Source organism: Crocodylus siamensis, chromosome 1 (genome assembly GCF_052110815.1).
Source record: "Crocodylus siamensis isolate JL-2025a chromosome 1, ASM5211081v1, whole genome shotgun sequence".
Taxonomy (NCBI): Eukaryota; Metazoa; Chordata; order Crocodylia; family Crocodylidae; genus Crocodylus; species Crocodylus siamensis.
Window position 1 is genome coordinate 420,997,706 of NC_143395.1, and position 24,734 is coordinate 421,022,439.

The 24,734-nt window shown below is 51.9% G+C and overlaps 1 protein-coding gene across 1 annotated transcript in view; it reads left to right on the forward strand.

The window, feature by feature from the left end:
- Window positions 1-4,997: 4,997 nt before the first annotated feature.
- Window positions 4,998-24,734, forward strand: part of LOC149875568 (butyrophilin subfamily 1 member A1-like) — a 232,924-nt gene continuing 213,187 nt past the window's right edge. Inside the window, exon 1 of the mRNA XM_090030951.1 lies at window positions 4,998-5,160. The gene's annotated coding sequence lies outside the window, so the exon portion shown is untranslated. The remainder of the gene's footprint in view (window positions 5,161-24,734) is intronic.

A 24,734-nucleotide genomic window follows, 5' to 3' on the forward strand; every position in this document is an offset into this window, starting at 1 on the left:
TGCTCCAAGGGGATGTGGGGGAGTGTGACTGATATCTGCCGCACCAGCTTTGATTGTGTGCTGCTCTTAATGACACCACAATGAGAAGTTTGCTTACTTTATGTGGAAACTGCTCCACAGGGCAAAAGCAAGGCCATAGGGAAGCTGAATAAATCACTTCTTCTAATCCCATATGTCATTTGATAACTGCATTAAAAGGCTGTGAAGCTGTGAAATCTTTCTGTTCCTTATCATTCACACTGTGATATTACTGCCTGTGGTCAAGTGATATTGCAGTTACAGTTCTCTCAATCTGTAACAGGTTGGGGCCCAGGGTTGGCCATGACACCCCCGGTGGTTCCGTGACTGTGCATTGCTCTGCCCCTCGGGTGCTCCCCCTATCTCACCTGCCATGCCTTGATAGCTTATAAATGAAAATAAAGGGAGGCTGCCCATGAACCGTTGCTTGGCTCCAGTTGTACTGGCCCCAGACCCCTGTCTAGGTCTCTATATTCTATGACCCCTGGCTGGACTTTTGCAATCAGCTGTGCCCAGTAGGGCACTCAAAGCCTTATGGGCTAATTGCATAGGTCCAAACTGTCCTTTTGTTAGAAATATTATCAAAAATGCATTATCAATAGTGTTGTTAGAACAGCACAGCTGCCAGCTCTCCCTGTCTCCCTGGTGGAAGAAGGGGGGGTGGGGGGGAATTGAAGAAAAAGCTACTAAGGGCTCTTTGTATTAAGGTATCACTCTCTCTTTGTTCTGCAAATTTACTATCTCTTTGTTACACTAAATCACACTTCCTTTCATGCCCCCTACATTTCTCAGGCTAGATAAGAGTAATTGCCATCTTGTCCTTGGGTTTGAACTTCTTGTAACCTAAAGTACTTTCTGAGCAAGCGCAATTAGCTAATACATATAAGCCTATCTGCCCCGCATACTTAAGTAGTTAATTATAATACACATGCGATGTATGATGTGACGTCATTTCATATATGTTTGTATGAACCGGAAATGAGTTGTAAGAGTTCCTGCTTCTGTACACGTGCTCAGGAGAGAGGGGATAAAAGCCTGCTGAGAAGTGTTCCCCGCGGGCAGAGAGTGTGGTCTTTTGTCTTCTCTCTCTGACCCTATTTGCAAATATATACCTTTTGTATTACCAACAATGTGTGCCTAAAGGATCATTGTTTATGAGCCTCCAAAGAAACGAACCGTGATTTTTACATCAAAATTTGGCGCCCAACGTGGGGCTCTTTGGACGACCCTGGAGTCCATCGGCACATCGTCTCTGCCACCACGGGAAGTGCGCACCGAGCCCTTTTTGGCTCGCCCGGAGGGGGGCTTGAGATGTGAGTCGGGAGATCCTGGACACTAAGGGCTCCTATGCAAATTTTGTTTTTTTTGAAGTCTTCAGGTACACATTTTGGGATTTGGATCGAGATCTCTGGGGTATCTGAGTGAGTATACGAATTCCCTTTGCCCAATTTGGTTCTGGATCCAAAACGGGGGGGTAAACGATCGCTGGGGAACTTCTGGCTCAGTTGTCATCGTAAAACCTCCTGTTATAGAGGTCTTTTGGTATTTGGTGTGCCTTGGGCGCACTCTTGTGGGCAAAATGGGTACGGCTAGCTCCCGTGTAGAAAACAACATGGATACCCCTCTAAGGTTCTTATTACGTCATTTTAATAAATTTGCAAAGCCGGCCGATTACGGAGTAAAAATGAAAAAAGGTGATTTAATTAAGTTTTGTCAACTCGAGTGGCCAACATTTGGGGTCCACTGGACCCCGAAAGGATCCTTTGTGCTAAAAGAAGTGATAGCTATCCATGAAATTGTTATGCAGAATGGGTATTGGAATCAGTTTCCTTATCTTGATTGTTGGTTGCGGGTGGTTCAAAATCAGCCACCTTGGATTAAGAATTACTTAGCAAAGTCTCATGTGATGGTTGCTAAGACTCGGGGGGGGGGCGCCTGTACTTCCTGAGTCTAATGAGGGGGGGGGATTCTGAATTGGTTGAGTACCGGACCCGTGCTCCGGTTGCCCTGTCGGGTAGCGAAGATGAGTCAGACGCCTCCTCGGCATCCAGTCCTTCTGCACCACCGCCCCCTCCCTTAGAGAGACCACCACCGACGTACCAAAGCATACCTAATGAGTTAGAGCGTGAGCCTCAGCCTAGTGCCTCATCTGAATCGGGGAATAAGAGTTATTATTTGCGCAAGCCTGTAGAGTCACAGCCGGTGCTGAACTGTCCGATGCGAGAGGTTATTGGGGAAGGAGGCAATGCAACTTTTGTCTACACCCCATTTAGCACTTCAGATTTATTTAACTGGAAGAATCAGAGCCCCTCTTTTCGTGAAGACCCTGAAAAGATGAGGGACCTGTTTCGATCTATTGGGCAGACTCATCGACCCACTTGGGCTGATGTCCAGATGATGCTCCAGACCCTCCTAACCCCGGAGGAGAGGAGATTAGTGTTGGGAATAGCGGAACGTATTGCGGCAGCCAGAGTTGAGTCAGAGGGTGCTGCTGGTCGTACTCTGCGTGATACCTGCCCTGTAGAAGAGCCGAGATGGGATAATCATACTGCAGAAGGCAGAGAGCTGAGTGCACGGTATCTGGGAATTATAGTGGAAGCAATGGGAAAGGCAGTGCCTCGGGTTACCAATCTGTCTAAGTTGTATGAAGTGAGACAGGGAAGAGAGGAGGATCCCTCAGCTTTCCTTGGGAGGCTGTATGAGGCGTTTCGCAGGTTTTCGGATCTGGATCCAGAAGCCCCGCATAACCAGCGTATGGTAAATCTTATGTTTATTGGTCAATCTGCTGCTGATATCCGTAAGAAGTTACAGAAAACTGAGGGAGGTGCTGGGAAACCGATTTCAGAGCTGGTGGAAATTGCATATAAGGTGTATGGGAATCGTGAGCAAGAGCAGGAGCGCAAGGAGGATAAAAAGGCTCAGCGACAGATGGCAGCGCTGGCAGCTGCGATAACTGGAGGTAACCCTGGAAAGGCTGGGATACAGAAGGGGAAAGGAGAAAGAGTGGGAGCAGACGTTTGTGCTTATTGCAAAGAGAAAGGACACTGGAAGAGGGAATGCCTGAGGTTGAAGGAGAAGAGAGAGAGGGAACCGAGAGGTCACCTCATGCGGGCAGAAGACAAGGGTGAGGATTCAGAATGAAGGGGACGGGGATCTAAGACCACTACCCTTTGGGTTGGAGCCCGAGAAGATCCCATGGTAACCATTAGGGTTGGTGGCAAAAACTTTGAAGCCTTGGTGGATACTGGGGCTACATTTTCAATGATTCCAGAAAAACCCCCCTGTGCAGGAACTAGTGAACAGCATGTGCTTGTGGAAGGAATTGAGGGAACACAGACCCGACTTCCTGTTTGTAAACCACTCCTCACCAAAGTGGGGGACCATTTGCTTGAGCACTCTTTTGTGTATTCTCCAAGTTGCCCGGTTGCACTCCTTGGGCGGGACTTACTCACAAAATTGCAAGCTGAGATCTTTTTCAGAGACGATCAGATGGTGGTCCAGCTACCTGTCAAGCAGAGCTCGAACTATCAGATGGCTCTCCTGGAGGACCGACGCCCTGCAGTAAGTCCAGAAGATCACATGACTGGAGTAGACCCCTCGGTATGGGCTGATGGAACCCCTGCGTGAGCTAAGTTCGTCTCCCCGGTAAGGATTGTACTCAAGGATGGGGAGGGGCCCGTTCGGGTAAAGCAGTACCCACTCAGCCGAGCGGCCAGAGCTGGACTCAAGCCATTAATAGAGAAATACAAGAGGTACGGATGGCTAGTGGAAGGGTCCTCACCCTATAACACCCCCATTCTTGGAGTGCCGAAGGCAGATGGGGTCTCAGACAGACTGGTCCAAGACCTACGGGCAGTAAATAAGAAGGTCCTTTCAGACCATCCTGTAGTCCCGAACCCTCACACGATTTTGACACAAGTACCGGGGGAAGCTGAAATATTTTCAGTGCTAGATTTGAAAGATGCTTTCTTCTCTATTCCCCTTCACCGAGAGAGTCAAAAATTGTTTGCTTTTGAATGGGAGGATCCAGACACCTTCCATAAAGCCCAGCTCATGTGGACAGTTCTCCCACAAGGATTCGTAGCAGCCCCTCATATTTTCGGACTTGCCCTTCAGAAGGACTTGGAGGAGTGGAAGGGATCACACCCCGCAGTGACTCTCCTCCAGTATGTGGATGACCTGTTAGTTGCAAGCCCAAACTTGCAGCTCTGCGAGGAAGCCACCAGGTCCCTCCTAAATACTCAGGGGAAAAAAGGATATAAAGTCTCTAGAGAGAAAGCCCAGATATGTCAGCCTGAAGTCACATTTTTGGGATATAAGCTCTCAAAAGGAGTCAGAGCCCTGAGTGCAGATCGCATACAGGCAATCCAAGGTCTAACCCCACCCAAGTCACCCAAGGAGCTGCGGGCATTCCTAGGGCTAACTGGGTTCTGTCGACTATGGATACCAGATTATGGTGGGAAGGCTAGACCACTGTATGACTCCCTGACTAAGGAGAGTCTCACTAAATGGAAATGGAATAAAGAAATGCAGCATGCCTTTGATCTGCTTAAAGCAGCATTAACCCAGCCCCCTGCCCTGGCCATCCCAAATAGTAAAAAGCCATATTGTCTGTATGTTCATGAGAATCGAGGGGTCGCATCAGGGGTGCTGACACAGCCATCAGGCCCAACCTGGAGACCCGTGGGATATTACTCAAAGGTTCTAGATCCAGTTGCACTCGGGTGGCCAGCCTGTCTTCGGGCTGTGGCAGCCACAGCAGTGGTTGTTGAAGAAGCCCAGAAGATAGTTATGGGTGCGGATATGGAAATACTCACTCCTCATGGAGTTCCCCAGATCTTAGGGACTGAGGGAGGGAAATTTCTTAACCCCTCCAGACAATCACGGTATGAGATATTTTTGCTCTCTAATCCAGGACTTACTTTCAAACATACTACAGCCTTAAACCCTGCAACCTTGCTGCCGGAGCCAGGGAAACCGACGCATGACTGCCTTGAGGTCCTGAATCAAACTATGCAGGTGCGACCTGATCTTGCTGAGGACCCAATTGAGGACCCAGATGTTGAATACTTCGTAGACGGCTCCAGCTCTGTCATCAATGGAAAAAGACGAACAGGATGTGCAGTGGTAACCTTGGATAAGGTAGTATGGAGGGTGTCATTGCCGAGCTCATGGTCGGCACAGGCCGCGGAACTCACTGCGCTCACCCGAGCATTACAGCTGGGGACAGACCAGCGAGTTAACATATACACTGACTCTCGCTATGCTTTCTCTACAGTCCATGCGCACGGACTGTTGTGGAAAGAAAGGGGTTTCATTACGGCCTCTGGGAATAAGATTGCTAAAGGCCCCCAGATTATCAAGCTACTAGAGGCACTCCACCAGCCTAAAGAGGTAGCAGTCATTCATGTGTGGGCCCATGGGAAGGCTGCTGAGGAAAAGCATAAGCTTGGAAATGCAAAGGCTGATGCAGCAGCAAAGGAAGCTGCATTTATTGGGGGAGAAGCGGAAGGGGTACCCAAGCAGGCCATGTCCCATGCCATATGGCCAGACGTCCAAGATTTAGTCCCACAGTATTCCCCTGAAGAAGATAAATTTGCACAGAAAGCTTGTGCAGAAAAGAACTCCCAGGGGTGGTGGATAGTACCGGGAGGGAAAGTCATGATACCCAGGCCATTGCTTCGGGAGGTGCTGCAACAGCTCCATGCAAGAACCCATATGGGAGGCTTGGCCATGGGTGATCTAGTGATCCGCCAAGCAGTAGCCCCAGGGCTATATGCAGAAGCTCAGCGCATTGCTACCAAGTGCATCACATGCCAGAAAGTAAACCCTCGAAGGAAACCCCCTGTGCCAATGGGAGGTAGACCCTGGGCAGCGTACCCTGGACAGGCATGGCAGATTGATTTTGCCGAGCTCCCACGGTCCAGACATCACGGGTTTTTACTTGTCATGGTAGACCAGCTCTCTGGTTGGGTCGAGGCTTGGCCCACCAGGACTGCCACGGCGGCTACAGTAGTGAAGTATTTGTTGCAGGAGATCATTCCCCGGTATTCCCTGCCTGAGTCCATTGAGTCGGATCAAGGACAACACTTCGTGGGAAAGGTGGTTCAAGAAGTCGCGCAAACTCTCAAGGTTACTTGGAAACTACACACACCATGGAGACCACAGAGTTCAGGACAAGTGGAACGCATGAATAGGACTTTAAAGACTCTGCTCACCAAAATCTGTATTGAAACACGCCTTAAGTGGCCTCAAGCATTGCCGCTCGCTCTTACTTGCATTCGAAACACTCCCCGACGGGGCCTCAAATTGACCCCATATGAAATTATGTTTGGCAAGCCCCCTCGAGTCTTACCTCCTGGGATGCGAGAAAATGTAACTTTTGAATTAGGTAATAGTGAACTTCATATGTATGTTATTGCTTTGCAGTCTGTCTTGTCTTCTCTTCACAGGTATGCAGCCTCCTTTCAGCGCCTGCCTTTAGACGTACCGGTACATGACTTCTCCCCGGGAGACTGGGTCTTGGTGCAGCGGTTAAAAAAGGAACCTTTGACTGAGAGGTGGAGTGGCCCTTTCCAGGTACTTCTAACAACCCACACCGCTGTAAAGATTGCTGGCCATGATCGTTGGATACACCATACCCGTGTGAAACGACATCCACAAGCGTCAGAGGACAACAACTCCCAAGACGAACTCACTCCGGAAGCTGAGTCGTCTTTGGAACAAGAAGCCAGCAAGTGGAGCTGTGAACCTACTGGTGATCTCCAAGTGCGCCTGAGACGGCTTAATCAGAGCTCAGAAAATTAGTCAAGAAAGTAAAAGGGAAAATATGGTGGGAATTTTAATGTGCCTTGTTGTTATCTGCATAATGAAAGAAGCAGGATTGCGTAGCCTTAGCTGCTGGCCTATGCCCCCGCTTTCCCCGATTGTTTCCCCAGGGACAAATTTGTATGTTGACATGATGGAAAGAATTGCGGGTACTTTTAATCTTACCAACTGCTGGGCCTGTGGGGGGCTCCGGGAGGCCGGAGGCCAGTGGCCTTGGAGGGTTTTTCCTTTGGCCCCGAAATGGCTAGTAAGTAGTAAGGCAGATGTTAAGAGTACTAGTCAAAAATGGGATGAAAACCACAGTTGGGAACTTTCCCAAGTGGCATTAGGAGAGTATTGCATCAGTAATAATGGTACAGGAAAAAGATTGGGACACAGCCGTTGCATATGGACTTTAAAAGTAAGGTGGATGAACCTTACAAAATTAGAACGGCTTTATTATCCTAATAGCCCAGGGTATAATCGGCTAGTGTGGCAGCATCCCAATGGAACAATTGTGTGGTTTAATAAGTATTGGAGTGCCACAAATCGAAGTGATGATCGGACAGACTGTACAGACAAGAACCAGGATGGGCTATGGGATTGTTCCATGAAAGGAGGCCACGCAGTTGCTGGTCTTTTGGGTCCAGAAGGAGGCTTGGGGTTTCCCGAGATGCCCTATGGTTGGGCCTCTTCAAATGCCACCAATAAAGAAAATAGGGCCTTAAGAGGATACTATTGGATTTGTGGACGACGGGCCTATACAATACTACCACAGGGGTGGACAGGAACTTGCTATATGGGAGTAATTGTACCATCTTTCTTTTTGTTACCGTCTGAAGTTGGAAATAAGCTGGGAGTCTCTTTGTATGATGATTGGAAAAGGGCCAAGAGAAGTATTGATGTAAGTTTGACACAGGGTGGCTCCCAAAAGTGGAAGGAGGATGAGTGGCCTCCTCAGAGGATTATTGAGTATTATGGACCGGCTACATGGGCTAATGATAGGAGTTGGGGGTACCGGACACCAATATATATGCTAAATAGAATCATCCGGTTGCAGGCAGTCTTGGAAATAATTACCAACCAGACTGCCACTGCTCTCGAGTTATTGGCCCGACAGAGTTCTCAGATGAGAGCAGCCATATACCAAAATCGGATGGCCTTAGACTATTTACTTGCAGAGGATGGCGGAGTCTGCAGAAAGCTCAACCTTTCTAATTGTTGCCTCCAAATAGATGACAACGGAAAAGCGGTCTTAGAGATTGCCAAAGAGATTAGGAAAATAGCCCATGTACCAATACAAACGTGGGAAACCACATGGAATAAGGACTAGTGGTTCCAATTATTTGGAGGACCCTGGTGGAAAAAAGTAGGATTTGTGCTTTTGTGTGCTCTGACTGGTTTGGTTTTTATCCCTTGTCTCATTCCTTGTCTTACTAGATTGATAACCACCACAGTAGAAGGAATGCAGGTCTCAGCAGTCCCTCTAAAAGCACAGACTGTAGCAAAAGTCATGGTCCTCAGAAAAATTCCTCGTAATTATCTTGATATGCCCAAATGAAGTAAAGATCAGAAAGCATCTTGAGGGGGGATATTGTTAGAAATATTATTAAAAATGCATTATCAATAGCAGATTTAGAAAAACAGCTGCTTAGCTCTCCTTGTCTCCTTGGTGGGAGAGGGGGGGTTTGGAAATTGAAGGAAAAAAACTACTAAGGGCTCTTTGTACTAAGGTATCACTCTCTCTCTTTGTTCTGCAAATTTACTATCTCTTTGTTACACTAAATCACACTTTCTTTCCTGGCTCCCACATTTCTTAGACTAGATAAAAATAATTACGATTTTGACCTTGAATTTAAACCCTTCATAACCTCAAGTGCTTTCTGGGCAAGCGCAATAAGCTAATACATATTAAGCCTATCCGCCCCGCATACTTAAGTAGTTAATTATAATACACATGCGATGTATGATGTGAGAGACACGGCTGAGCTGGGCTCAGGGCTGCAGGAACGGGGTTCGACACAGCTGACCTCTGGTTCTCAGACACGCGGCCAGGGCACGGACACCACGTGGGCTCGGCCCAGCTGGGAGGCCTGACCAGGGCAGAGACAGGGGCACCGTGTCCTACAGCTGCACTGGGGTCTCACCCAGCGGCAGGACCAAGAAGCAGTGGTGGCCATCCTGGACACGGGGATGGGGCAGGCATTCCCTGGGGGGGAGGGGGTGCCCGTTCAGTCCCGCCCTGGGCGGTGACACCGGGACTCACTGCTCTGCAGCGCTGCCTCCCCGCGCTGCAGGTACTGCCGCAGCCACGCGATGCAGGTCTCCTCCAGGTAGGCTCCTGCATGCTAAACAATGGCCTTATCCTCACTGCACCAGCGCTGGGTGACCTGGGCCCGTGTTGTTCCTGCTACCCAGGTGTGTGTTCTCGGGTCACAGCTGATGAAGTCTCCCTCGTCTCAGCTGTTGGTGTCACTGGGCCCTAGGTAACTCAGAGGGATGGAAGACCAGGAGTGTTGATGAAGCCCCTCTGCTCTAGCCCCAGGCGAGCCAGGCCCTCCCCCCCGAACCTTTGTAACCCTTTCTTTGAACTTTTTGTAACCTCCTGTAATACTGGAAAACAGCATGAGTAGCAAGCAAGCTGAAACTCCCTAAAAACTGTTATCTGTGGAATGCAAGGCACCGCTCAGAGAGAGAAGTGGGGGTGGAACGGGGCGGGGGGTGGGAGCCAGCTAGTGGAAAAATACTGCAGAAAGTGACCAGGGTATAAATATACACTGTTGCAGGGCTAGGGGCACAGGATTTGAGACCATACAGTCTCCCTGCGCCTTTTACTTGAGCTCAAATAAACTCTGTCTGCTTCTCCCCCCAGTGTGTTTATTTGGTGCGACGCACACCAGGCAACGAACCCAATTGTTGCCTCCCTCGGGCACCTTGTGCCGGCAACAGTTTTGGCGCCCAATGTGGGGCTCGAGGTTAACATTTCGCCTTGCCCGGATCCCTCCTGGGGTCGACGACTTGCGGCAAAAACTGACGCCCAGTGCGCAGCGGTGGTTTCATCGGGGGCCTCGGCGGAGACATGGTTTGATCGACCCTGGAGGGCACAACGGTGCAACGGGGCCTCGGTGGAGACATGGTTTGATCGACCCCGGAGGGCACAACGGTGCAACGCGCTCAAATAGTGGAGAAGTGATCGTGGGCGACGGTGTGGAACCGGTCCCTCGGGCAAGGTAGGATAAGCTCAGCAGTCTGAGCATTGCCTGTTAAGACCTGGGGATGCCCAGTGTCTCCCCGAAGGGCCTGGGGATGCCCAGTGTCTCCCTGGAGTATGGGGCAGGGACAGAGTACGGTTGGCAGGGCACGGTGTACACCCTTAGAATGCATTCTGACTAATTGGAAACTGTTTAAGTCAGATCTAATGACTAAAAATAATCTTAAAAGGTTCTGTACAGTGGAATGGCCTCAATATCAACTGGAGGATCAGGAAAGGTGGCCTCCGGAAGGGTCAATTAACTACAATACAATCCTCCAAGTACTCCTGTTTTGTCAGCAGACGGGTAAGTGGAATGAACATTTGTATGCACAATTGTTTATGGCTTTATGAAATAAGACAGATATTTTGCAGAAGTGTAATTTGACTCCGACAGGATCGGTAGTTGTCAGTGTTGAGTCTCAGCATTCCCCCCCAACCACTGTAATGCCAGAGTCGGCGTCCCCTTCGGCTTTAACACCTCCACCATATAAAGGTCAGATGCCCCCGGTTCCAGAGATCCCTCCCTCAGTGGGATTTTATCCTTTACTTACTGAAACTGTAATAGCCCGGCCTGGGGCAGATGGGCGTGCAGCCCAGACCATGCAAGTATACACCCATGTACCTTTTAATCCGGTGGACCTGGCGGCTTTTAAGGCACAGGCTGGAGAATTTTCAACTAGCCCGAGTAAGTTTATCTCTGTCTTTGAGGGATGTTTAGCTAGTCACAAGCCTGATTGGGATGATTGTAATATCCTTATGCGAACCTTATTATCTGAGGTAGAGAGGAATCAAGTTATTTCCAAAGCAAGGGAGGAAGCACAGCGGAGGCATGAAAGGGATCCCGTCAATGTTCCTGCTCCGGCAGATGTGGTTCCCCTAGCAGACCCTAGATGGGACCCTAACAACCCTGTGGATCATACCCGTCTTACCTCTTACAAAGAACTGCTTATGCTTGGGCTCAGGCACTCGGCTGTCCGACATAATAATTGGGCAAAGCCGTACGAAATAGTACAGGAGCCGAAGGAAAGTCCAGTTGCGTTCCTACAGCGCATCCAGGACACCATTCGGCAAAATACCAATGCAGACCCTGATGACCAGGCGATGGAGGTGATTATAAAAGGTATTTTTACCAGCCGCACAGCCCCTGATATAAAGCGGAAATTACAAAAAAAGGAAGACTTAATGGGTATGTCTGTAGCACAAATCCTGGAGACTGCAAACAGGGCGTATACCCTCAGAAAGGAAGAAGAGGACAAGAGACAAGTTCGAATGCTAGTAGCAGCAGCACAGGCCGGAGTCAGAGAAAGGCCACAAGAAGGTGGGAGAGGCAGAGGTATAAGGGGTCGTGGGTGCGGGCGCCCTGGCCCACAAGAAAGACACCTGGGACAAAACCAGTGTGCCTTATGCCGGCGAGAGGGACACTGGGAGAATGAATGCCCAGAGAAAGGGAGAGACTGCACTCCTGTAATGGCAGCGGAAGGACAGGAGTAGTGGTGTCGGGGAAACGGGCCACCCCACCCCCAAACCCCGAGTAAAAATGCGGGTGGGGAACTCAGAAATTGATTTTTTGGTAGACTCCGGGGCAGCACGGACCGCTGTAAATCAACCTCTTCAACTTCCCGTAGCGGACTCTCTCACCGTGGTGAGTGCCACGGGAAAAAAGACTCAGTGCCCAGGGTATGCTCCTGCAGAATGGGCTCTGGGAGACCGGGCTCTCTCTCACAAATTGGTCTACCTTCCAGATTGCCCAACACCCCTGCTAGGACGAGACCTGCTTTGTCGATTAGGTGCATCACTGCATTTTACCCAGGATGAAATAACCCTCGCATTGCCCCCTGAAAATGCATGGATAATGACCCTCGTGGTTTAACCCTCGGCTATGAACGCCCCCCCGGAGTGGAGCCAGTGGGAAGACCAGGTATACCCTTTGGTGTGGGCAAGGGGGGTCCCTGGAAAGGCTACACATCAAACCCCCATTAACATCCAACTACTGCAGGGAAAAGGTCCAGTACGAATCAAGCAGTACCCAATCAAAAAGGAAGCCAGAGAGGGACTGCAGGAGACTATAGACCGTTTCCTAAAGTACAGCATACTGCGAGAGTGTCAGTCAGCCGGGAACACTCCTCTCTTGCCTGTACTAAAGCCTGATGGCACATATCGACTGGTGCAGGACCTAAGGGTGGTTAACGAACGGGTTAAAACTATTCATCCCCTCGTCCCAAACCCGTATACCTTGCTGGCCTCCGTAGGGGGGCAGTATACTCATTTCTCAGTTCTTGATTTGAAAGACGCTTTCTTTACGATTCCAGTTGACCCCCCTCTCAGGAGATATTCTCTTTTGAATGGGAGGGCAGAAAAAGGGTTAAGAAACAACTTTGTTGGACAGTATTAGCCCAGGGATTTAAGAACTCTCCCACCCTTTTCGGCCAGTCCTTAGCTAAAGACTTGGAGGAGTGGAATAATGAGCGTGAAGTCCTCTTGTTACAATATGTGGATGATTTATTAATTGCTGTTGTAGATTTAAACTCTTGCCTTAATGCCACTGTAAGCCTCCTGAACTTTATTGGACTTCGAGGATATCGGGTGGCTCGAAATTTCATAGATTTCATAGACATTAGGGCTGGAAGGGACCTCGGGAGATCATCGAGTCCAGCCCCCTGCCCAAAGGGCAGGAAGTCAGCTGGGGTCATAGGATCCCAGCAAGATAAGCATCCAATTTACTCTTGAAGGTGTTCAATGTAGGTGCTTGAACCACCTCCGCTGGCAGACTGTTCCAGACCTTGGGGGCTCGGACAGTAAAGAAATTCTTCCTTATGTCCAGCCTGAAACGGTCTTGCAGGAGTTTGTGACCGTTCGACCTCGTCATCCCTTGGGGCGCTCTGGTGAACAGACGTTCCCCCAGATCCTGGTGGTCACCCCTGAGAAACTTATAGGTGGCCATCAGATCACCCCTGAGCCTGCGCTTTTCCAGGCTAAAGAGTCCCATGGCTCTCAGCCTGTCATCGTAAGGTCTGTTTTCCTGACCTCTGATCATGCGCGTGGCTCTCCTCTGGACTCTCTCAAGCTTCTCCACATCCTTTTTGAATTGTGGAGCCCAAAACTGGACGCAGTACTCCAGCTGCGGCCTCACCAAGGCCGAGTACAAGGGGAGAATGACGTCCCGGGATTTGCTCGAGAAGCATCTATGGATGCACGCCAGCATTTTGGTCGCTTTACTAGCCGCAGCATCGCATTGCAGGCTCATGTTCATCTTGTGGTCAATGATGACCCCCAAGTCTCTTTCTTCTGTAGTGCTAACCAACGTAGCACTGCCGAGCCTATAAGGGTGCTGCAGGTTTTTCCTCCCAAGGTGGAGAACCTTGCATTTTTCGGTGTTAAACACCATGAGGTTCTCGTCTGCCCATTTGCTGAGCTTGTCCAGGTCAGCCTGGATCACCCGCCTATCTTCTGGCGTGGATGCTTTGCCCCAAAGTTTGGTGTCATCGGCGAACTTGGCCAGTCCACTCCTGACTCCAATGTCCACATCATTAATGAAGATGTTGAACAGTATGGGTCCCAGGACAGAGCCTTGAGGGACCCCACTGGTCACAGGGCACCACGATGAGTGACTGCCATCAATCACAACCCTCTGGGTCCGACCACGGAGCCAGTTTCCCAGCCAGCGGATCGTGGTGGAGCCAAGGCCACAACTGGGCAGTTTGGCCAAGAGGTGATCATGGGATACCAGATCAAAAGCTTTTTTGAAGTCAAGATATATGACATCAATCTCTTCTCCCTTGTCCAGGTGATAGGTCACCTGGTCATAGAAGGAAATGAGATTGGTCAAACAAGACCTACCCGCAACAAACCCGTGCTGGCTACCCCTTAGGATGTTAGCCTGGGCCAGTCCCTCAAGGATGGCCTCCTTAATAAACTTTTCTAAGCTCTTCCCCAGGATAGAAGTCAGGCTAATAAAGCTCAAATTGCTCTCCCCGAAGTACGATACCTGGGATTTCACATAAGACAGGGGGAGCGCCAGCTTTCAAGTGAGCGAAAGGAGGCTATATGCCAGGTTCCCACCCCAAGCAACCGTAAGCGGCTCAGGGCGTTTCTCGGCATGGCAAGATTTTGCAGAATATGGATCCCTGAATTTGGACTATGGGCAAAACCACTATATGACTGTGTAAAAGGGGCAGACCATGACCCCTTTTATTGGGCTCCAGAAGCCGACAAGGCATTTAAAATGCTAAAAAGGAAACTAATGGAAGCCCCCGCCCTGGGTTTACCAGACCTTTCTAAACCTTTCCAATTGTATGGGCATGAACGAAAAGGGATGGCTCTGGGAGTGCTTACTCAATTGTTGGGGGCGTGGAAACGTCCCGTTGCTTATTTCTCCAAACAGCTTGATCCAGTTGCCAAGGGATGGCCAGCGTGTTTACGAGCAGTTGCGGCAACTGCCCCAGTACTTGAGGAAGCTGAGAAGTTAACGCTGGGAGGAGTCGTGCAGGTGTATACCCCTCATATGGTCCAGGCTCTGCTAGACGCGAAGCGGGGGTCTCTGGCTCACCCAGGCTCGGGGGGCTCGGTACCAAGCTAAGCTGTTGGAGAACCCTGAAGTGACTCTGCAACCTGCCCCTCCCTCAACCCGGCTACTCTCTTACCTGAAACGGAGGAACAAGAGCATGATTGTCTAGACATCACAGATGCACGGTACTCCAGCCGTGCAGACCTACAGGATCAGCCACTTCTAAATGCTGATTGTGAGTGGTACACTGATGGCAGTAGCACTGTTGTAGAAGGGCAAAGGAGGGCAGGGTATGCTGTTGTGACCCTCTATGATGTTGTTGAGGCCAAGGGTTTGCCCGCCGGAACATCTGCTCAACTTGCTGAACTGGTGGCCCTGACCCGGGCGCTAGGACTGTCAAAAGGGAAACAGGTCAACATCTATACTGACTCTAGGTATGCTTTTGGAGTACTGCATGCCCATGCTGGCCTATGGAAACAAAGGGGACTGCTGACAGCCCAAGGCTCCCCAGTGAAGTATGGACCCCAAATTCTCCGACTCCTGGAAGCTGTTCAACTTCCCTCGGCAGTGGCAGTAATGCACTGTAAGGCGCATCAGAAAGAGGATCAAGACGTAGCCAGGGGTAACGCCCGGGCGGACAGAGAAGCTAAAAATGCTGCTGCCCTGAGGATGACGAGACCTGCTGACACCCACATGCATGCCCTCATCCTATCAGTGGGGGAGCTCCCGGATCCCCAGTACTCGTATGAAGAAAAAAAACTAGCCGATAAGCTTCATCTCCCAGAAAAGAAGGGATGGCTCTGCTCCACGGATGGGAGGATCCTCCTACCAAAGAGCCTGACCCGGCCGGTGCTGCAACGGCTACATCAAACTACTCACGCCAGAAGAGAAGCTCCCAGTTAATGAACAAATATTTTCTAACCTCTGGACTTCGACCTCTGGCCTCCCAGGTACAGGCCAGCTGTTCGATTTGTCAAAAGAATAACCCTCGACCCAGTCTCTCAGCACCTCCAGCCACTTTGGAACCTACCCCAGGCCCAGGACTGGTTTGGGAAATAGACTTTACTGAGTTCCCCCGAACTCAAGGGTTCAAGTATCTCCTCGTTATAGTAGATCAATTCAGCGGATGGCCTGAAGCCTTTCCGTGTCACAATTGTACAGCCAGAACTGTAGCTCTAAAATTCGTCCGGGAGATTATTCCCCGCTTCGGACTTCCCCAGTGGATGGAATCCGACAATGGAACACGTTTCACTTCAAAGATCGTCCAGAACATCTCAGCTGCCTTACAGATCCCCTGGAAACTCCATACTCCATGGCGACCACAGGCTAGTGGTGTAGTAGAACGTACAAATCAGACCCTCAAGCGTCATCTATCAAAGATCTGCCAGGAGGCCTCTCTGCGATGGCCCGATGCTTTGCCCCTTGCTCTGCTTCACATCCGTGCCCTCCCCAAGGGAAGATTAGGACTTAGCCCCTTTGAGATTATGTTTGGAAGGGCATGGCCCATGAACAGGACACTGGTTCTAGCAGGGGAGTGGGAAATAGGATGTAATATTTTGTCACGGTATATGTGCTCTCTGTCTGCTGTTCTTTCTTCTCTCCATAGGTACACTAAAGACTTGCAGCCTCTTCCGCTGGATGCTCCAGTCCACTCGTTACAGCTGGGGAATTCTGTGCTCGTTCGTACCTGGAAGGATGAGCCCCTCCAAGAGAAGTGGAAAGGACCTCACACTGTCCTACTAGTTTCCCACACAGCGGCAAAGGTCGACGGACACAAGAACTGGATTCATCACTCTCGTCTAAAACCGGTGCTTACTCCACCCGCGGAACAGTGGACCGTCCAGCCCACCGGCAACCTTGGACTAAAGTTGCTGTTTAAAAGGGGAAAAGTTTAGAATTAACAGTATGAATTCTAGTTTAAGTTTCAAAACTACTGTAACATTTTTCTTTTTTACTGTAGGCTTTCTTTTCCTGTTACCTTTTACTACATTCTCCTTACATGCAGGGTGGGGAGGGGACCCAGCAAACCTCGTTACAAACACCTACAAAGCATTGAAGGTTACTTTTGCCCATGAGTTTAACCTATCTAACTGTTGGATATGTTCTCAAATCCCTTATCACGCTGCAGGGCTCCCATGGCGAGCCATTCCTAGTAACTGGTCAGATATTTGTCAAGAAGAGATAGCCTTAAATTACACCCAATTCAATGGTTCCAATTTTTCTCCTTATTCTCCTGCTTATAATGTCGCTGGCAATCCTGGTTGGCCTCATCTAGCTGATAATTGTACAAAAGAAGCCCCTTTTAGTCTTTCAAACTCTTCTTGGTATCCTATTTGGAATAGTTCCCATACCCCACCACCTATCCGGTTACGTTCAGTTCCACCTGGACTATTATGTATTGCCCAAAACCGGATGGCCAATCATACGTGGTATGCTGGAAATAGCTCTTGTCAATATTCTTTAACTACCATGCAAAATGTATCTATTCCACTTTATAATAGCTCTGGGCATGATACTGGAGAAGGATTTTTCTTCTTGTACAAAAACCAATCAAAAGATATGCAAAAAGGAGGCAATGGGATGGCAGGAAATGGAGAAACTTTTTGGATTTGTGGTACCTCGGCCTACAAATGGCTACCTGGTGGCTGGTATGGAAGTTGCGACATAGGGTTTCTTGCCCCTCCCCTTCGAGTTCTAACCCACCTCCCACCTGGCCGCCCAAGACGACAAAGATCCCTCTATGCAACTCCGCCACCTATTAGTGGGGGAGACCGATTTGGCATGATCCTTCTCCCGTCGTATGGGGTGGGCCGGTTAGCCAAGCTGTATCGTCAGCTTTCTGTCTTTCTTACAAAATTTGCTAATGACACCTTAACTATTGAAAAGAGCCTTAATTCTGAGATTTACCAACTTCGGTTGTTATCCCTTCAGAATAGACAAGCGCTAGACTATGTCTTAGCTTCTCAAGGTGGAGTATGTGCCTTAATCGGTAACGAATGTTGTACTTATATTCCAGAAAATTCCCAAGATATTAACAAACACATTTTGTCAACCGAACAGGCTTTTAAGCAGTGGAAAAGTCAGGAACGTGAACCCACTGTTTTCAATTCTCTCTGGAGCTGGTTGCCCAACCTCGGAGGCCTAGGAACGGGCATCCTTCACCTCCTGGTCACCGGTGTTGTGTTGTGTTTAATTACCCTCCTCTTATTTGCACGCTGTAATGCCCTCCTGCGCAAAGTCTGTGTATCCCCCTCCCTGAGTGCTTCACCATACCCCTGCATTGAAGATCCCAGTTCCCAAATACTTAATCGCTTTTTATCTTCAGAATATGAGAATAATCAACCAAAACTTTGTTTAGGTTTCTCAAAGTGGGGAGTTGTTGGTGTCACTAGGCATAACCCTAGGTAACTCAGAGGGATGGAAGACCACGAGTGTCGAAGAAGCCTGCCCCTCTACTCTGGGCGAGCCAGGGCCCCCCCACCTTTTCCTGAACCTTTGTAACCCTTTCCTGAACTTTTTGTAACCTCCTGTAATACTGGAAAAACAGGATGAGTGGCAGGCAGGCTGAAATTCCCCAAAACTGTTATCTGTGGAATGCAAGGACACCGCTCAGAGAGAGAAGGAAGGAGGGAAGGGGGAGGGTGGAAGCGGGTGGTGGAGGGTGGAGGCCAAGGTATAAAAATACACTGTTGCAGGGCTAGGGGCACAGGATTTGAGACCATACAGTCTCCCTGCACCTTTTACTTGAGCTCAAATAAACTCTGTCTGCTTCTCCTCCAGTGTGTTTATTGGGGTGATGCACACCGGGCAACGAACCCAATTGTTGCCTCCCTCGGGCACCTTGTGATGGCAACATTCTCACAAAAACAGTCACAGTACCAGCACCTGGCAAGAACCAGAGATGGCTGTTGTGATCTTCCTGATGCCCCGTGAGTGGCAGGGGCTCATAAAGCAGCCTGCCTTGGAGCAGATCTCACAGTTCTGGTAAATGAGGTTTGCAGCCTTGTTGCTCACCCCAGTGACCCCAGGAAGTCACTGGCTTCCCTGGCCCTCTGCCCAGTACCTGCCCTGCACTAGACAGAGAGGGAGGGGTGATGAGGCCCATGGATGGTGTCAGCAGGGAGCAGCTCAACCCCGCATTAGCAGGAGGCTGAAGGGCCCCATCCAGAGCAGCTGCACCAAGATCTGGTGACCCTAGTGTTTGCCCAGAGCAAATTCTGCGGGGAATGTCCTGTCTCCAGTGCACACAGGTGGGGACATTGTGACTCTGCTTGTTAGTGCCTGTGAGAGGGTGTTGGGGCAGAGCAAGTCAAAGGCACCTGGGGAGACAGAACCGGGAGTCTCTGAGGAAGCATTGGCTTCACTTACCTGCATATTGTCGGGCTCGGGCGAGTCCTGAAATACCCAAAAACCAGAGGTCACACAACCAGGCACAATCCCACAGGACATGTTAGCAGACAAGACACTGAAAGCATCAAAACCAGAACTTACCCAGCTCTGCCAAGGGTCCCAGGATGGAAAGGGGAGGAGAGAAAATAAAGACATGAATCAGTCAGTACCACAATTGCCAACTCTCTGCAACTCTGCTGGTGTCCCACATAACATATGGTAAACAACGCGGGCCAATAAGACCATGGGAAAACTTGGGTCCTCCATAAATAATCAATCAACAGGGAGCTGGATAAACAGGCAGAGCACAGCACCGTCCCCAGCGTGTGAGCGGGAGCCCAGCGCCCTGCAGGGAGCTCTTGTCAGGGCTTTGGGGCTCACAGGAACCTGCTGAGACCTCTCCTCTCCCCCAGCCATGTGCTGCCGCTCGGGCCCTTTGGCCGTCCCCTGCCTGTAACAGCTTCACATCTCAAAGGTACAGGGTGGGGTGGGGTGGCTGACAAGAAGCTGAGGGTCAGGAGTGCGTGACGGAGTGGGAGGAGGTCCATGCCAGGATTGGGGAGCAGCACTGGTGAGGTAAGGCTTGGAGATGGGGCAGGGAGGGTGCAGGACCAGTGCAGTGTGGTTAGGGGTGTCAGAGTGTGGGGGTGCATAGAGAGCCCTGGGGTGGGGGCACTGTGTGGTAATACCACTGCTGCAATCACATAGGGTTGCCAACCCTGGTCCGTAGCCATGCTCCTTACTGACAAAGTTCCCCTGTGTTGAACACAACCCACATTGACTTCAGTGCACATGTTGCCTGATGTCAGACTGCAGGATTCAGACCCCCTCTGCTCGGGATGCTACTGTGAAGCTCCTGATCCTGAGACCTCCCCAACCCCTCTGGGAAGTCAGGGGAGCTGCCCCTGGGGCAACACTCCGATGCTCGCAGACAGAAAGGGACCATTGGTAAGGACTGGGACCTCCCCCTGCTCAGCCCTTTGTGCAGAGACTGGTCAGACTGGCTGCAGCTGGCCCTGCCTGCACATCCAAGCAGTGCTCAGGAACAAGGATTGCTCAGCTGGTGTAAACAGCACCCCCAGCACAAGCGCTGTGCCAACTGCCCCATCCTGCTATGGAGGTGTGGGGCAGAGCAGAGCACATGGCTCCTCCTTCAGGGACCGCGGGTCCCTCCACAGTAGGCCCCCATTGATGTGGAAATAGGTTGGGGCAGTGGGTGGGATGACAGTGGAGGGGAACCTGCCTATCCCGGCTCTCAGGAAAAGAGAGTCCAATGTGAACCACCATCCAACGAAGCACCAGGATTTGGGGGAAGGCCCAGACTGCCAGAGCAGCATCAGGCCTTGGGCCAAGCCAGGGGCAGCCGGGGCAGGAGAGGTGGGGCAGGGACAGAGTGGGGTGAGAGGCAGGTGGGCAGGCTTGGCTGTGCAGCTACCTGAGGTTGGGGAAGCTGAGCTGAAGGACTCTGTGGTCCAGAAGTCAAGAAGGATCCCAGAGGCCCTGACTGGAAGTCCAGACAGGAGGCTCTGGCCGGGAAGGCTCCTGGAAACCTTGGGGCATTATTCCTCGGTGTCCTTTGCGCATGTCTCAGGGCGGAGTACAACTGAGCAGTAGCCGCCGGCGAGCTCCCTCAGTTCGCAAGCCAGAGGGCGCTGTCCTGGGTGCTCTGCTTCGTGTCCCCCAGTGGAGCACTAGTTTTGACCCTATGACCCACACGGGCACACCCTGTTTTCTCTTTGTTGTGCCCCATAATTTATTGGTGTTTTTAAGGCGCTGGTCGCCCTAGCCAGTGGTGGCCCCGTGGCAGTTTTAGGCTTTTAGCTTTTTTACGCTTTTAAGCTTTTAGCGTTTAGCCTTTTAGAAAACCGCCAGAATGACATCGAGTGCTGGATGCCAACGAGTTACCCTTATCCAGAGTGTTTTTAGTTGATGTCTTCTGGTGCTGGTTGTCCCTAGCCACAGTGACACACCGACCGACGACGACAACAAGCGGGATGCACCCGTTCAGGGGTGGTTTTAACATCAGCTCCCTCCCCACACCCCATCGGGGATGCGGGGTGCACGTTCACCACTGGCTGCCATCTGCAGGTGACCCATAGAGACTGGCAGTCTACACCGTGCCATTGTGAGGACATCAAATAGTCTCAGAGGCCCTGACCCCAGCCCCACGGGTGCCCCCTGGAGCCAAGGCAGCCAGGGAGGAAAATGTGGGCGGAGCTTGTTATCTTTGCCCAGAAATGAGCATTTCCTGTGCCGTTAAGTGAAGAGCAGGGGGGTGCTCAGACCCTGTGTGCAAGGTCTCTGTGTGCCGTGCTCTGCCATCACATGTCCATACCAGGCTCACACCTTGGCAGCCTGGGGAAAGGCTGGGCTTAAGCCTGGTGGGACCAGAGGCTGAGGGGCCAGTCCTTGTCCCAGGGCAGAGGCAGAGGCAGCTGCAGCGTGGGGTCCCAGCACTCAGGGGTTGCTGGACACGGGACCTGCACCCATGTCGGGGCCTAGCGCCTCGGAGGCAGGGGCGGCCCTGGGCTCTGCACGGGCTCCAGATGCTGAAGGCACAGGGGCTGGGTGTATAAGGATTGAACACGGAATTTGGGTGAGCATGGGGGGGGGCGGGGGCTGCAGTGAATCTGGATCCCAGCCTATGTGCCCCGGGGCAGTCAGTGCCAGTCACACAGTGTATGTGGGGAGGGGAAGGGAACAGGGGCCACAGGGGCCAGACCTGCCCCAGGAAATAGGGAGTGCGCCCAGGACTGGGCCGTTCATGCAGAAGTGTCCTTGTCACCAGACCCCCCGGCGATGGGCAGGGACGTGCGGTGGCTTCCCGGGTGCTGCCAGTGAAGTCAGGGCATGAGGGAGGCAGTAAAAGGCACTTACCTTTCATTGCTTCATACTGCGCTGCGAAGTGAAAGAGAACGAGACTTAACCTGGAGTCCCACAAGTCCCCTGGCCCGGTCCCAGGGGAGCAGCCTCTCCCCGCCTGCGCACATGGGCAGCCCCTGCAGCCGTCTGTGCCCCCGCATCCAGCTGAGTCCAGCCCGGGGCCATGTGCCGCGGGGGCAGGACCCGGCTCTGCTGGCCCGGCTGCCTCGGGGCATCCTCTGCGCCAGGCTCTGCACGCACACCGGGCACAGGGCTCGGCCGCCTGGCTCCAGGACACCCCACCCCTTCCAGCCCCTCCCCAGCAAGGTGACTTGTCCTCGTTGGGCTCCCAAGCACTCCCCACCTCCCCTCTTGTTCTTCCACCACCTCTGCCAGGCGGTTGCCTTCTCTTCCTCCCTCTCCTATCTTCTGGGGGTTTCTCCACAGCGCTGCCCTCCTTTGCCCTCCTCCCTTCATATTGATCATCACATCACATCACATCATCTTCAGCTCACATTGGGAGCTGACAGCTCTCAAATCCACCTCCTGCCCTGGGCTGCATCCTCCCCCCCCGCTCCCACGGCCCAGCCCGGCAAGTCTCACTTGCCTCCGCTCTAATCCTGCCCTGCTCACCTCAGACTGAGGGGGGCAAAGCAAACTGCCCCCTCCCCTCCCAGCCCTCCTCTCTGCCCCTCCTCTCACTGAACACCGCAGCACTCCCGCCCCTCACTCAGCCCCACAGTCTCAGGGGTCTGCAACTCCTCTCTCCTTGCACCTGCCCCCCACACTCCCACTCCGAAATCCTGCCCCTCCCTGCCTGCATGATCTGACCTCTCAATCCTGGCAGACCAGTTTCTCACCATCCCTCCTCTCCTGCCACAGCAAAGTCATCCCCTCCTCTCCAGCCCTCACATGCATGCTGCCCCCTAGCCCATTGCACATGGAGACAGGCCCTGCCCGGGGGCTCCCACGCAGCACTGCATGGGTTGGGGGGGACAGGGCAGTGGTTGGGGGTGCTGGGGATAAGGTTTCTTGGGGAACTCTGCAGCACACCTCACACACAGCCTCTGCTCCCAGGGACAGAGCGGGCCCTGAAGAGCTGCTGGGACACCAGCTGCACAACATGAGACTTCCCCCTTCCCTCCCCAGGGAAATTCATGAACAAAAGTTACCTTTATCTGCATGGCGCCTGTCTGGAACAAACAGCAGGAGAGACGTGTTACACAGATGGAGACTGGACACAGTGATCCACAGCGTCAAGCAATGACCTTTCCACTGCTACCTGTGCATGCAGGGGCTGTCCCTCACCGCTCCCCTTGGCCACAGGACACCTGGGTCCCCAAACCTTTTGCCTCTCTGCATGGGGTAAAAGGACCCATCAGTAACTTATGGGGCGGCACATTGCAAGGGTGGTGTAGTCATCCCCCTCCCAGACTTGCTCACCCAGGAAAGCTAAGGGGAACCTGAAGAGAAAGGGTAGCAACTTACAGGCTGGAAATGCAGTTAAGGCACCTAAAACCTCTAATCTCTGCCCTGCCATGACAATCTCAGGAGGAGGAACCTGTCACAGTGCACGCGGGTGCCCTGCACCTAGAAGCAGAAATGGCAGAAGAGACCCCTAGTGGTGAGTAGGGGGAGGCTCAACTGCCAGTCACCAGGGCAGCACAGGTGCTGGTTGGCAGGGAAACTAAGGGGGTCAGCTGACAGAAAAGGACAGGGCTTGGCCCCTTCTTAAGCCCAAGCATAAGGGCAGGAGAGCAGTTCCCCTCCGGCAGCCAAGGAGGGGGGAGCTCAGCCAGTACACAGGGAAAGGGGCAGGAGCATCCCCTGTTTGTGGCTGAGCTGAAGTATTTTTTCTGATAGGGGCAGAACATGGATTTTTGACCGGGCAGTTTAATTCACGTTATAGCCCAGGGGCTTTGTGTTTTGTGTTTACAATTTGACTGGAGGACTGGGTGAGGCTATTAGTGGTGGAGGAGGCCTCATAGGAACGCCACGGTAAAGTGGGGTTTCCTGGCACCGGAGAGAGCACAGCATTGTTTGGGGGCGCATTGGCCCCAGCCCTAGCCCCATAGCAAGAGGGGGCAGTGAGAAGCCCTGGAACAAGAGAGGGCAGTGAGACGCCTGGAGCAGGAGCCCTGGAGCAAGAAGGGGGCAGCAGGGAGCCCCAGAGCGAGAGGGACAGTGAGAAGCCCTGGAGCGAGAGGGGCAGTGAGAAGCCTCAGAGCCAGGGGGCAGTGAGAAGCCAGAGCTAGAGGGCAGAGAGGGGTCCCAGAAGTAAAGAAGAGGGCCAGGACATGGGGAAAACCATGTCAAGTACCATCTGCAAGGCTTGGGCTGCGGTGTAGGGAAGGAAAGGAGCCACAGGTAGTGCCCCCTGACACCGGGCATATAAAGGGGGCAGCCTCCCACTCATTACATCACTCAATCAATCAAGATCAAGGCGTGGCAGGTGCGTAAGCAGGCGGTTAGCCCAAGACAGGAAGGTGGAGCCACCAACAGAAAGGCTCCAGTGCTCTAGACTTGTTACAATGGTGTATTGGACGGGAAGGCTTTATACGGCAGCATGCACCATAAGATGCTGGTTCACCCATGTAAAGAAGAGAGCCCTTGGGCCCATGCAGGGGAAGAAGCAATGGTGGAGCAATTGCATCGAAAAGTGCAGGACCTAGTGGACCAAGCCAGAAGGCAACAGGCCCTGTTATCCGCTATGGTCAAAAGCACATGACCCCAGTCAATGGTGCAGGTAGGACTGTGCAGCTACAGTGCCTGAGTCACCCCTGAGGCGGGGGATGATCCCCCCCTTGTTGGCAGAAGTAGTAGTAGCGGGGAAAAGAGTCATGGCTATACTGGACTCGGGCTCCAAGCAGATGGTGGTGTGGAGCGACGTCTTACCAACAA